The following is a 14,130-nucleotide window of genomic DNA, read 5'->3' on the forward strand; positions in this document are numbered from 1 at the left end:
CGCCTAGGGCTGTCAACAGTGGTGTTCCTCAGGGACCTCTCTTATTACCAACTTGCTTCCTTCTGATTAGAGCGCCGTAATTACCCACTAAACCACCAGGCGCCAAAATTTGGTTATATGGTTACCACCCAGCGTAGTAAATAGTTTCCTGGTGTACAGGAAACCACTTGGCTTATCACTCAGTGTAGAGTCATCACAGGCAGAAGGAAGAGGAAAGAATGAAGGAAAGAAAGAAGAGGGAGTGTGAAGTCACCCGCAGGCAGAAGGACGAGGAAATAATGAAGGAAAGACAGAAGAGGATGGAATGAAAGAAGGATGGAGGAGAGGAAAGGGCAGACACCCGAGAGCAGCACTACATCGAGTGAGTGGATGGTGAGCACGCTCACCTACCACAAAATAATAATAATAATGATAATAATAATAATAATAATAATAATAATAATAATAACAATAATAATAATAAGAAGAAGAATGACCACTCAGACATCCGCGAGCACTGACGGTCGAAGGACAGAAATATTTAACTGTGATGTAGACCGACTGAATTCCCTGAAAATCGCATTATTTCATCCTTGTCTAACCCTTAACACTTCAAGTTTATTTTGCTTAAATCAAAGGAAAAGTGTCTGAGTTGTCTTTGCCCAATGACCATGACTTTTGAAACTTTCGTCTGACTCACAAAATTGAGTAACTGTTCTCATAATGGAAAATTTGCATCCATGTATTAACATGAACTCTTCCACAAAAATTCGTGTACACCAGATAAAAACTGTTCACTTTTGCCATGTGACCTTGACATTTGACCTACTGTTCTAAAAAACAGTACTATAGGCCACCCTCTTGCGTGATTCTCAAATTAATCCAAATCACATCAATACTGTTTTAGTAATGTTATTCAAATAAAGACACACGAGTCGATGTTTGACCTTGCCCCAAGACATTTACCTATGATTGCTCATAAAACAGAATTCCTTCGTTCTTGCCTGATCCTTAATCCTCCTAGAAGTTTGGCTCAAATCAGATGAAAATTGTTTGAGTTGACCTAGCCAAGTGACCTTGGCCTTTGACTGATTCTCCTCAGAATCGAAAATTTTCATTCTAGCCCTATTCTCAAATTCTCCACAAAGTTTGGTCTAAACTGCAAAAAGAAAAATTTTTAAGTGTCCCTTGCCAAGTGACCTATACCTTTAACCTATTGTTCTCATAAATAAGGGCTTTACCCCTTGCATGAACCTCATCCCTTGCACAATGTTTGGTTAAAATCGGGTCCTGCAAGTTTGGTCTAATTGCATCAAAATTCTTCATGTTATTTTCTTTGTCAGCGTTCGACCTAGCCCTGTGACCCTGACTTTTGACCTATTGCTTTCAAGAACAAAATATTTTCTTAAGGGGTATTCCTTCCCTCTTTCCCTCTTCCACCAAGATTGGCAAATATGAACTAAAAACTATTTCAATTTTGTAAACACACACACACACACACACACACACACACACACACACACACACACACACACACACACACACACACACCGCTCGCTGGCGCAGTGGTAACTTTCTCGCTTGCCATCTGGTAGACGGGAGTTCGCGCCTCGCTCAGGTTGCGAAAAGTTTCACTGACGAAGTGGGTGGTTACTGTCCCCCTTGAGCAAGGGGACGGGTGTGTGGGTGTGTGAAGGTCACAGCCTTGCCCTTAGATCGGACTATATGAGCTCTCAGCTCCCTTCAGGGAGGGTAAAATGCTGACGATCACGACCATCAAGTGATCCTGACCGACCCGGTGAATTACACCCACCCACACACACACACACACCCACACACACACTTATAAATGTCCTTCTGCTACAGATGATGCCAGTTATTCTCACAAGGATGATGTGTTTCTTACTGTCGTTGGTGCCAACGCGTGTGACTGGGCAGATCATTCGTGCATCCACAAACTTTGTCACAGTGTCGGCATATCAAGTCCAGTTTTGCTTGGAGAACTCTGTGTTGTTTATGTCTCCATTGTCTACGCTTTTGTTTAGCCAGGTTCTGAGCTTCTTCGGAATGAACGGTTACTTTGCTACATAGGGCTCGCCATTGTCTTCTGTTAGAGATACTGTATTGGTTTCAAAATATTTTTGCCTCACCCCATTTATGGTGGAGGAGGCATTAAGTGATTTGTCTGTGCGTGCGTGTGTGGTTTCATGCGCCCGTAACACTTTTCTAGGCGCAGTGTCTTCTGAACCCACTGACGGAGTTCCACCAAACTTTGGTCAGTAATGCAGGATGAAGAGATTATGAACTATTCAGGTTCAGCTAAGTCAAGAGGCCAAAGGTCAAAGGCATATAGGTTAGCCTGGATAACATTATCTTGGCTAGTACTTTGCTAGCATTCACAAGGAGATACCTCTGGTGTTGTCACAACTTAATCGGTCCCCTACTTTCTTATAGATGGTTACCACATCAGAGATAAGCCTTTCAGATGGAATTCGTTCTTGGTTCCAGATAGCGAGCATGAAATCATGGAAACGCTGGTGGAGTAATTGGCCATCCTGTTTGGTTAGTTCAGACGGTATGCCATCAGGTTCAGGGATTCTGTTATTTTTTAGAGGTAGGATGGCGTGGACAATTTCTGGAAGTATAGGTGGGACATCGAGATCTATCGCATGTGGAGCACTGGGGATTTTATCAAGAATAGTGTGCTCCACCGGGTTTCTTCGATTCAGTAGAATATTGAACTGTTCTACTCATCTTTCTAGGATTGCTTTCTTGTTTTTCAGGACCTCTCCTCCGGTTGACTGAATAGAGACCATGCTGTGTCTGATTGGCCAATAGATTGTTTTGATGGACTTTTAGTACCCATGACGGTCGCTAATATCAGCCAGACTTTGCAGCTTTCTTGCTTGCTCAGTCCACTATTTGTTCTCCATGTCATACAGCTTTCTCTGAGTTTTATTCTTAGATTCTGGAATTCAGTTTTTAGGGTTTAGGAGCTAGGATGAGCCAGCCAGTTGTTATATGAGCTATTCTTCATTGCAAGATCATGTATGCCCTCAACATTTTCATCAAACCAGTCTTTATAGTTCTGTGTGGATAAGCCTCGAGTTTTCTACAGTGCTTTGAAGCAGTGTCCTATTGTTCAGTTACTCTGCCTCTAGGTTTGTTGCATTGTTGGTTGGGTCAAGCGGTGGGCACTGAGAGAGTTTATAATAATGTTGTGGAAGATGTTACAAGTTGCTGCATCCTTTAAAATACTATGGTTTAGTTTTCTGGAGTATGGTCTTCGGCGCATTGTGGGCGTATGACTAGTTGCGGTTTGTTGAGTATAAGATTATGGTCTGTTGAGCATTCAGGATCTCTCGTAGCTCGGATAATTAAGAAATTCTCTTTGGTCTCGTTGAATTAGGTGCCAGTGTCTAGATTTTTGGTGCATCCATGTGGTCTTGTGTTTATCTTCAGTTGAAAAATGGTGTTGATGTCCAGTTTGTGTTCCGAATTTAAGGAAAGCAGTCTAAGGTCATTGTTATTCATGTTACCAACACCATGGCAGCCATGTAATGCCTTGCAGAGGTGACTATCTTATCTTATTCTGGCAATAAAATCGATAAGCTGAATTAGTTTGTCCTTATGTGGTTTTGAGCAAATGGTGGCATCCTGAGAGTCATCAAAAGAATCTTTAACGGTGTCCCCAGAGTCAAGCGCTGGGGCAATGGCATTGATGAGTGTTGTATATTGGCCTTTAGAGCCTGGTATTCACCAAGACGTCAGCCTCTCTGATATATCCACCGGTGATTTTCGTATCTTCTGTAGTAAGCTGCTTCGTACAATACTGAAAAGCCAGTACCATGGTTTCTTCCTACATTGTCTGGGTTTCTCCTCCAGAAATAGGTATACCCTTCTCCTGCTTCTATTAGGCTGACCACTCCTTAGAGGCGAGTCTCAGATAAGGCAGCAGCGTCAGTTTTATATATTTTCAGTTCATGGGCAACAAGGGCAGTCCTACGATGTGGCCGTGTGTCTTAGTCAGTATCAAGCAAGGTTCGTATATTACAGGTGGCAAGAGTCAGAGAGATATTTTTGTTCCTTTGACAGCAATGTGGGATGCCTTGACAGACGCGATTATCTGCCCAGGCAGTGTTGAGCAGCAAATGTTAAGGTTACCTTTTCTAAACCCCTCCCTGTCAAGGGCATGGAGTTACACTAGGTGTCCGTTTCCGGCTACTTAGTCACACTAGATGCTGCAGAAGATATGACCTGCTCCTGTGTTATCATGCCAGCGACCACTGGGCTAATGCGTCTTTGTGCAGGACTCGAGCTAGCGACTCCCAGCCACATCCATGACTTGTAGCTACAGATCTTTTAAATTTGGTGAAAAGATTAAATGGGTGATGAGTAATGCAGATGGCTTGCGCAATGAATGGATCTGGTTCGATGGTGAGGGAGGGCAGTCCTTACTACGGTACTACATGACTTGATCCTTTTCAACCTGTGATAGTGGCACGAATATTCCCGACGACCATATACTGATCAGAGTTGCATAAGACTGTCGGAGCTCTGTCTGTCTAGCCCCATATTTCGTGGGACTCCACTCATGGATTTTTCATTAGGGTTATTCTTCCATACACTAAACCCATCCAAGGGTAATCCACAAGGCAGTGGGTATGGGAACACTTAGTCTAATCCATCACTGATGGCCCATCCAGCATGGGTAACTCTGCCCTCCTACAGAATCTGGGGGGATCCACCCCCGCTAGCATGGCCCACCCAAATTACAGGGCACGCAAGCCCCGCCACCACCACAAGGTTTTTTCCCGAGGGGAAAGACACACACACACACACACACACACACACACACACACACACACACACACACACACACACACACACACACACACACACACACACACACACACACACACACACACACACACACATCGAACTGTGGCTAGAAGGAGAATCACGTGTGGGGTGGGCAGTCATAAAGATGTGTTTTAAAGGTTCAGTTACCAAGGACGGCTGGGTTTTAAACTAAGTCCTGCAGTGAAGATCGACCGCCATCATGGCCAGTTGCTCCATAACCACTGGTGACCGAAGGACAGGAACTTTGTTGCACGAGCCCTCAAATGATTGTTATTTATTCACTTTTTACTCACGCTTGCGATGTGAGTGTTATGCCCTAATCGAAGAGAGAGAGAGAGAGAGAGAGAGAATGTGTGTGTGTGTGTGTGTGTGTGTGTGTGTGTGTGTGTGTGTGTGTGTGTGTGTGTGTGTGTGTGTGTGTGTGTGTGTGTGTGTGTGTGTGTGTGTGTGTGTGTGTGTGTGTGTGTGTGTGTGTGTGTGTGTGTGTGTGTGTGTGTGTGTGTGTGTGTGTGTGTGTGTGTGTGTGTGTGTGTGTGTGTGTGTGTGTGTGTGTGTGTGTGTGTGTGTGTGTGTGTGTGTGTGTGTGTGTGTGTGTGTGTGTGTGTGTGTGTGTGTGTGTGTGTGTGTGTGTGTGTGTGTGTGTGTGTGTGTGTGTGTGTGTGTGTGTGTGTGTGTGTGTGTGTGTGTGTGTGTGTGTGTGTGTGTGTGTGTGTGTGTGTGTGTGTGTGTGTGTGTGTGTGTGTGTGTGTGTGTGTGTGTGTGTGTGTGTGTGTGTGTGTGTGTGTGTGTGTGTGTGTGTGTGTGTGTGTGTGTGTGTGTGTGTGTGTGTGTGTGTGTGTGTGTGTGTGTGTGTGTGTGTGTGCTGCGAACGTCCTGTCCCCTTTCCTGCTTTCCATTTCCTGTCCATGGCTTGTGAAAATAAATATGAATAACTGGAAAACAAGACACTGATCTGTGGCCAAAGATAGTTACCAATTTCCCATGATGTGGATTAGTGACACTGATTGCCAAAGTCCGCTGATAGAAAAAGCAGGAGAAAAGATAGGGTCTTTGTTGCGGACTTGCTGGCTAAAGATCTCTTTCTAAGTATTCAAGACGTCTCTGATTTCCAACTCCTGTCAGTTCCAGCAGGTGTCTTATATTTCCGTCATTTGACATACGGATTATTGCGCACGTCACATGGATAGTACTTTTTAATTCATCAACGTCAATTATCAACTGATGTAATCTGATGCCGGACCTCAACGCGTGCTCAATCTATCGTTCTGACAGCGGAAAGTTAGGTCACTGACATAGCAACCCTCTCGTTAACTGTTCTTTTAAAATGCAGCCAACACTTGCGGTTAATGTATTCTGGTCGCTTCATGTATATTAAATATGCCCTCTTACTTGCGTATACCATTTCCAACCACACCTAATCTTAACAAACTGGAACTTCTTCCTATAGAGAAATCCAGGAGTTTATTTCACTAGGACATAAGTATTAGTTTGCTTTCCTCATGAACAGTATATCGTCATCCTAACTCTGATTCCCTCCGCTGTAAATGCACAGGATTCAGGAAAACAAAACTTGGGGAAGCTGCCATTATTTTTTCAAATGAAACTGGCCATGCATCTATTTACTTATGACCAAAGCTTACGAAATTCTCACTCCCATTCAACTGACAATACGTGTAATCCTAATAAAGTGAAAATTACGGGATCATACTGGAAAGGTCAAATGGGGTTTTGTATATATTTTATGCATATACATTTCCTTATTTTCTGATATGTGCACATAAAGCTCTTCACTTCTTGCAAACTGAGAAAGGAACCATTGGAGGACGTTTCAGTGCGCTGGAAGTGTTTGAAGGTGCTGTTATCTAGAGTGAAAGTATATTAGAGGTGATGGTTGTATTTAAAGAAAAAAATATTGAATGTGATGTGATGATGAGAACAGTGACTTGCAATGTGAAATAACACCGGAAACGGTGGACGACTTTAACCCCAACGAGCCGATGATGAACTTTGATGTTTTATCCTACCTCAAAACGAAGCCTTTTGTATTCAAGGTGTTACTTAAGGCTGTGTCTAACCTCTCCGGTTCGAAAATATCTAAGCTGAATGAAACTGTCTAGTGTTAGCCAAGATAAATTGCTAAGTACATTAGGGGGTTGAAGAGGGCAGAACCTTAGTGCAGGGACATGAAAAAAGAGCAATATTAAAAGGCGGTGAAAAATCATAAATGTGGAACGAAGCAATACGGCTAATGAAGTGAACTGCGTATTGCATGAGAGGAAACTAAGTACAGAGGGTGGGATGATTGTATGTGAGGATAAACGTATTATTTATAACAATTTATGGTAGTGGTGAGACATTAATGTGACGCGGGAATGAAAAGCTTTGAGTGAAATCACTGGAACTAGGACAGAAGAGAATAATACAAAGTATTTGGTTGAAAACCAGCGTACGTCCATTATGATGCATTGGAATACTCTTGTAGGCGGCAACGTGCTCTTTACCAATGTTTCATGTTTTTATGCCTCTATGTTTTCGAAAGCCTTTTTCCTCAGAAACGTAGTCCAAAATCTCACTAAACAGTCATATCTTTTAATATTAAGACTGCCGCATCATTGGTGTGACGTAGTCGTTATGATACCGAGGTGTCGAGTGGTGGAAAACTGACAAATAAAGTATCCCGGGCGGAGAGTGAGTGGCCCAGCCTGCTCTAACGTCGCCCTCAAAGCCAATCAGCGCCGGTCAGGTGTACACCCCACGCAAGAAAAGTTGAATAAGGATGCACAGCTCACATCATTACCGCTCGAATGTCGGCGTCACCTTCGCAGCGTCGTCTTCCACTGACCGTCACTAACTAATAATGTCAAGCCAACCAATAAGACCTCCTTCTGGTCACAACAGAAAAATGCGTCATGGTCTGTCTTTAGGGATGCCCTGACAATCTCGTGAATTTTAACAATATGCACATTGTTACCTCTTAATGTCATATTTCTAAGGTAATTCTAATATTCATGATGCATGTACACTGTACAGCGTATATGGGTAAACAGAATAAAAGATAAGCATGCCAATATTTGCTATTGTAACTGATGCCAAATCATTTGAACAGTAAGGGCGTCACCAGTGAATTCCTTGAAATTCGTAATAGAAGAATTGGGGACTGATAAATGTATTTCGTTATTTAAGGGCATTAGCCTTAATGGACAATGATTTTATAGTGGCATAAACTGACATGAAACATTGGTAAAAACATGAAACATTCGTAAAGAGCACGTTGCCGCCTACAAGAGTATTCCAATGCATCATAATGGACGTACGCTGGTTTTCAACCAAATACTTTGTATTATGAAAGACTGACTAAGAGGGTGTATGTAGGTGAGGTGGAGGGAGGGAGAGGGAGGGGTAGACCGAGGATAAGGTGGAGGGATGGAGTTGAAAGGTATATGAGGGAGGGGGGGTGAGTTGGGGGGAGGGGAGTCAAATGGTGGGTGACAGAGTGACTTGGAGGCGTTTTGTCTGCGGCCACCCTTTGCGGGATTAGGGCGTCGGGCTATAGATAGATAGAGATAGATAGATAAACTGACTCCCATTGCCGTAAGAGCTTGTTAACAGTAAGGAACACATCAGGCCAGTGCACAGCAACAGAAGTTAAGTAGGTACTCTGTTACATTGGTTACTTCTAGTAACCTCTAGTAAATAGTTTGTAAAAATGGGTCTCTTCTGAAACTACTCCTAAATATTTCCTAACAACCTGGCAGACAGTCGTAATTGTAGGTGTTAACCATAATATCGATTACTATGTTCATGATACTGTGTACTGAATCATACATGCAAAACATATGTGTTGTAATATCTTAGTTCTCATTTAAGGATTTGTTTGAATTCTTTCTGACGGGTATAGTTGAACAAAAATATCATATCAAACAAGGAAAAAATTGACTGCATGATTATGAAATGAGATATTACTGTGTTGTTATTCTCATACTTTTTTTTTTTTTTTTTTTACATTATGCAGAACAGAGTACCAGTCGTCAGTCTAGAAGAAGTAAGTTCCAATTTTATTTACGCAATACATACATAACGATTACACCAGTTTCCCGTGGCAGGTTTTCTTATCCTTTCCGGTCATGCGACTTTGAAGTTTATTTTATGATTCTTTGCTATCTTTGTTTCATCTGTGCATGAGATGTGTAGGCTGGAAAAGAGAAGATAGATCGAGATCCGTGAAATGTTTGGAGGAAGGAAACTGGGTGAAAGGAAAGGCAGTATGCAGTCACGTAATAAGTGTAAGGGGAGTAGTTATGATGTGGGTGGCGAGACAAAAGGGATATGTGAGAAAGTGTGAAAATAGGAGGAGGCATGGAAGGTCACGAAGACGGCATGCTATGGTAGTGAATGATCAAGAAAGAGAGGCGTAGGGATTGAAATGTAGAGAACAGACGAACGTTGGATAGGATGATGCACTATGCGGAGTGCATGACAAGAAATGCACTTTGGGTTGACATGATCGACAGATTGATTCGACGACACAACTGTTGCTAGAGGTATTTCTGTCTGTCAGTATATACTCGTATGCCTGTCTACAGCCAGATGCCTTAATCTCGGAGGAGGTGGCCGCAAACAAATCGTCTCCGTCACCCTGTCCTCCGCCATCAGGCTGCCCTTCCTGTAGTTCGCACCACTTTCATTCATATGCCTGTCTTCCCAATCCCTCCACCTCATCCTCGGTATCATTCATTCATTCATTGCCAGACGCCACGTATCCCGAACGGGGTGGCCAAGAGCTCAAAGTTAATTGTTTTACAGGGAGGGGCACTAATCCTCCACCAACCCCACTTGACACGTAGGGAGAACGTTATGCCAACAGCATCTGGTGTTCCCAGGCGTCACCCATCCAAGTACTAACCAGACCCAACGTTGCTTAACTTCGCTGATTGGACGGGAAGCGGTGTACTCAGCGTGGTATGGCCTCGGTATCAGATTACTGTAATTATCTCGCCCGGGACGGAGTCCGGCGAGGTATTGTTTTTAGTCTATTTCTTTGCTTCTATGTTTGTTAGCAACATTATGGAAAAAACTGCTGAACGATATTACATGAAACTTTCAGGATATGTGGGCACTGGTCCCAAAAGGAAGTGATTAAATTTTGTAGGTGATCGAGTGACCCTGAAAGGTCAAAAATCAAGGTCACGGATTTTCATAGGGCAATAACTGGAAACCAGTTGAAGATATATTTAATATTATCAAGATACAGGAACTTCCATATGGGCTTTCATTTGGCACCAAGACTTTTGACCTTGAGTGACCTTGAAAGGTCAAACTCAAGGTTACGGATATTCAGGGGCTATAACTGGAAAATGATAGCAGATAGATATTTACTGTTACCAACATAATGGAAGCCCCATATGGGCATTTAAATGGTGCCATGACCTTTGACCTCGTGACCTTGAAAGCTCAAACTCAAGGTCACGGATATTCAGGGAGCCATTACTAGAAACTGGTTGAAGATAGAGATATTTACTATTATCAAGATACCGGAAGTCTCTCATGGGCTTTCATTTAACCCCATGATCTTTGACCTTGAGTGGTAGACAGAGGACTGTTGCGTCTGGCATCACTTGTTGTTATGGAGAATCTGTTGATCAAGACAGCAAGTTTACATCAAATGCAAAAGTGTGTGACTATTGTTTGATGTGTATGATGCCATATTAAGTTGTTAGCAACTGAACACCACTCAGTGACGCAGGCCATTAGCCTTGCGAAGTGACTTTTTTTTTTTTTTTTTTAAATCTAACGTTGTCTTTCTTCTTTCGAAACGAAGAGATCTGAAAATCAAGGAGAGTGAAAGGTGTGTATGTAGCACAGGAAGATGGAATGAAGTCGATTATAGGAGACTGACTGGCTTTGAATTAGCTTTAACAGGTAAGAAGTGGAACGACTGGTGTCAAGTATAAATCAGAGGGGGGCTGGTGATGGATGACCTTAAACTTGCTTTATTGTACGGCATTATCTCTGACAGCTGATAGACTGAGTGTGTCTGAATCAGGCTGAGAAAATGAACGTGACTGAATGAGGTTGAGAAACTGAGTGTGATTGCATGACCTGCTTTCTCCTCCTTTTCAACACCACCCAAATGAAGCAGCAGCGGGCCTGTATGAACAAGGAAATAGGATTTTTATCTCAAGTATTTCCAAGCAGATTTCAAAAGTCCTTCTTCAGTTCGCCTTCCTATAGTCACGCTTCAGATAAAATAATGTTACTTTTTTTTATAGGTACGGAGGTAATGGAAACAGCAAGATCCATATTACCTGCCTCAAGGTATAGGATTGAGGAGACGGGTTATCGTAGTGTAGAACATTTAAGAGCAGGTAGCTAACATTTATGAGATTAGTTTCTATATATCCTGTCGAATGCTGCAACCTATGTGAGTGTACGAGTATTACCACTACAGTACGATCTTTTTATAATTATATTGTACCTGTTGCTGTTAAGCGAAGGTATTCAGGTTAACAGAGCGTCCTACTCATGAAGGGATTAATGTAGGCCATATCTAGTTTTTCCATTTCAAAAAAGCTTCCATTAAGGTGAATAATACAGTGTGATGAAAGTACGAATAAAACAGATTTCCTCGAAGGGAAGTGGTTAACAATCCCATTCAGCGTCAATGGGGGTCTACTTCGATATTTAAAAGTTAGAGAAAAAGACATGCAAGAGAGTAAAGAGAGTAACAAGGTGTAGTGTGCAAAATAAATCATCAAGGAAGAGGTATCGACAAACCTCCCAAACAAACGATAATACGGTTTATTGACAAGGTAATTCGTAATGTCAAGGGATGCATATTAACTAAGGAAGTAGTTTTAATTTCTTGCGTGTACCAGGTGATTTTACTTTACCAGAGAGAGAGAGAGAGAGAGAGAGAGAGAGAGAGAGAGGGGGGGGATTATTAAAAATCGAATTAACCAGTATTTTCAGAAGTTTGACGAGAGAGAGAGAGAGAGAGAGAGAGAGAGAGAGAGAGAGAGAGAGAGAGAGAGAGAGAGAGAGAGAGAGAGAGAGAGAGAGAGAGATTTAAAATATTAGATTAACCAGTATATTCAGGAAGTATGATAGTTCGGGCATAACGTGAACTTAGTGGTCGTATGCTTAATTAAGCAAAAATGCTGATGCTGTGAGTCGCACTTAACGTTAATTTCTATGCTTAAAGAAAAATGCGAAATTCACACATGTGGGATGCCAGTTTTTAGCGATATCTGAATGGCTAGATTATCTGGATAATGCTAAGTGAAAAACATTCACAATCGTTATCTGATACAGGTAATATAAATATATACCATCATCCATTCTCTTTGTAGCCTACCGTCGGGTTTGTCACTCTCTTTCCATGCCACAACTGTGACTAAGAATTTATTTTCCTTCTTTTGCTAAAGATGAACAGAGTAAGAAAATCAAATAAAATGCTTAAAAATCCATACACCAGAATACAGCATACGGGCATATTGTGAACTCCATTATTATGAAACATGCTGATAGCACAAATCTGGAATGTCACTGTTTTTTGTTTAAGCACACAAAATCATAAGCAATACAAATTCAAGAACTTGTATATTCAGTAATGGAGAATTTAGTCCTTGATCTTTACACGTAACCCCCATTATTAACTTTTTAGCTAAATCTTTCTTCAGTTCATTCATATTCTGTATAAACCTCCTTCCAAATATTGTTTAATTTCCAATGGCATTCTCTGTTTTTTGTATTATGATTTTTATGTGGGGGAGTGGTGTGGGAGTGGAGTCGAAAAAAGAGGAGTGGTAGACTCATGAGGGAGGATGAGGGAAGGAGGAATTTATGACAGGCAGACAGATATTGCACACACTGTAAATTTCCCTGCACAGTGTCGGTATCAGAGGGAGAACCAACGAAAACAATAACACCATTTGCACGTCGTTGCTGCACTGAAAACAATAATTGTGATAGCCCTTTATCTCTTATTCCCTTCATATTATGCTATATCCACATATCACATAATTATTATCAGCAAGATTTAATAGCATGAACTATCTCACAATGGAGCACAATTTTCAATACTCCTGATGTAATTATCAGTAAATATCTGCTGCATTATTCGCCAAGGATTTTCCTGTGAATAGTACTAATTTCAGCTTAAGTGAAGGACTAATATATTTTCTACCACAGAAAAAAAAAATGACGGGGCCAGTAAGAAACAATCTGGAAACCCGATTTTACTGAGTATTTATCAACGTTAGTAGACGATTATGTTTTTCTTAACTGGTATTCTGTCCTGTCGCCGGCTGTTGTAGATGGCCGTTTTTACACTCCTCAGGTGTCAATTATCTCCCGATGGGTGATTCACAGTGATCGCTGGCAAGATATGCAGTGGATGTTAACGAGATCACACTGTCATTTACACAAGGGCAAACAGAGGCTCGATCGTGAGGAAGACACTCACCTTTGGTTCAGGATCACTGAGACAGAGATAGAGATTACAAGGCAAACATTCAGATAATTAAACTGAGGTCTAGTAGATTGTTTTGAGAGGAACTTCAACCACCCACTGATAAATAGCAGTAATGTGTTAGATTTAATCTTCTGCGACTAGAAGCCATACTTATGAAACATCCTGATTTACCTTACTGTAAACAAGGCTCAATAACTTAACTGTTTTTAAGAGATCGTCCTGTTTCTCCTGTTATTCTTATTTCAATATTCACCCCAACTGGATCGTGTGTATTAGGGTGCTCTTGAAGAAAACACTATATACAATAAATCTTAAATAGAGCTGAGGCTTAAGAGAGTTTATAAATCTATCACCTGGCAGGTAGTCCTATACACTTAATTAGCTGGGATGGAGAGGGATTTCATGGACATCATTCAGGTTTAACTGCACCCTTTATTTTTTTTTTTTTTTAGCCATAGTGTTTTATCGATCTAATTGGTCTCACTCAGCTATTTTTTTTTTTTTTAATTGTTCACCTGTATTTCGAAGGGAGAGCTCTGACACAGTGAAGAGCCCAAGGTCCTTAGTCTCATCGCTTAAGAAAGCTCCGTAACACCTCTTCCCATGCAAATTATTATGCTTATTACTCCTTATTTCCCCCCTCTGTTTCATTTAAATCATTCCACTATCACCATGTGCGACATTAATAACCTTCAAATATTAACCATCCTTATTCAAAGTAAATCGCTAAGGAAGAGGTGATAAGGAGCTTCCATAACCGACGAAAATACGGCCCCAGAACACATTATTGGTCAGTCGTAATTCCGTCACTGAAA

General features: G+C 41.6%; 1 pseudogene; it reads right to left on the bottom strand.

Moving 5' to 3' along the window:
• Positions 1-9,697: 9,697 nt before the first annotated feature.
• LOC145408348 (5S ribosomal RNA) lies at positions 9,698-9,814 on the bottom strand (annotated as a pseudogene).
• Between the last annotated feature and the right edge of the window lie 4,316 nt (positions 9,815-14,130).

Source organism: Coenobita brevimanus, chromosome 76, assembly GCF_032717465.1.
Source record: "Coenobita brevimanus isolate Jiangsu-jjx chromosome 76, ASM3271746v2, whole genome shotgun sequence".
NCBI classification, from domain to species: domain Eukaryota; kingdom Metazoa; phylum Arthropoda; class Malacostraca; order Decapoda; family Coenobitidae; genus Coenobita; species Coenobita brevimanus.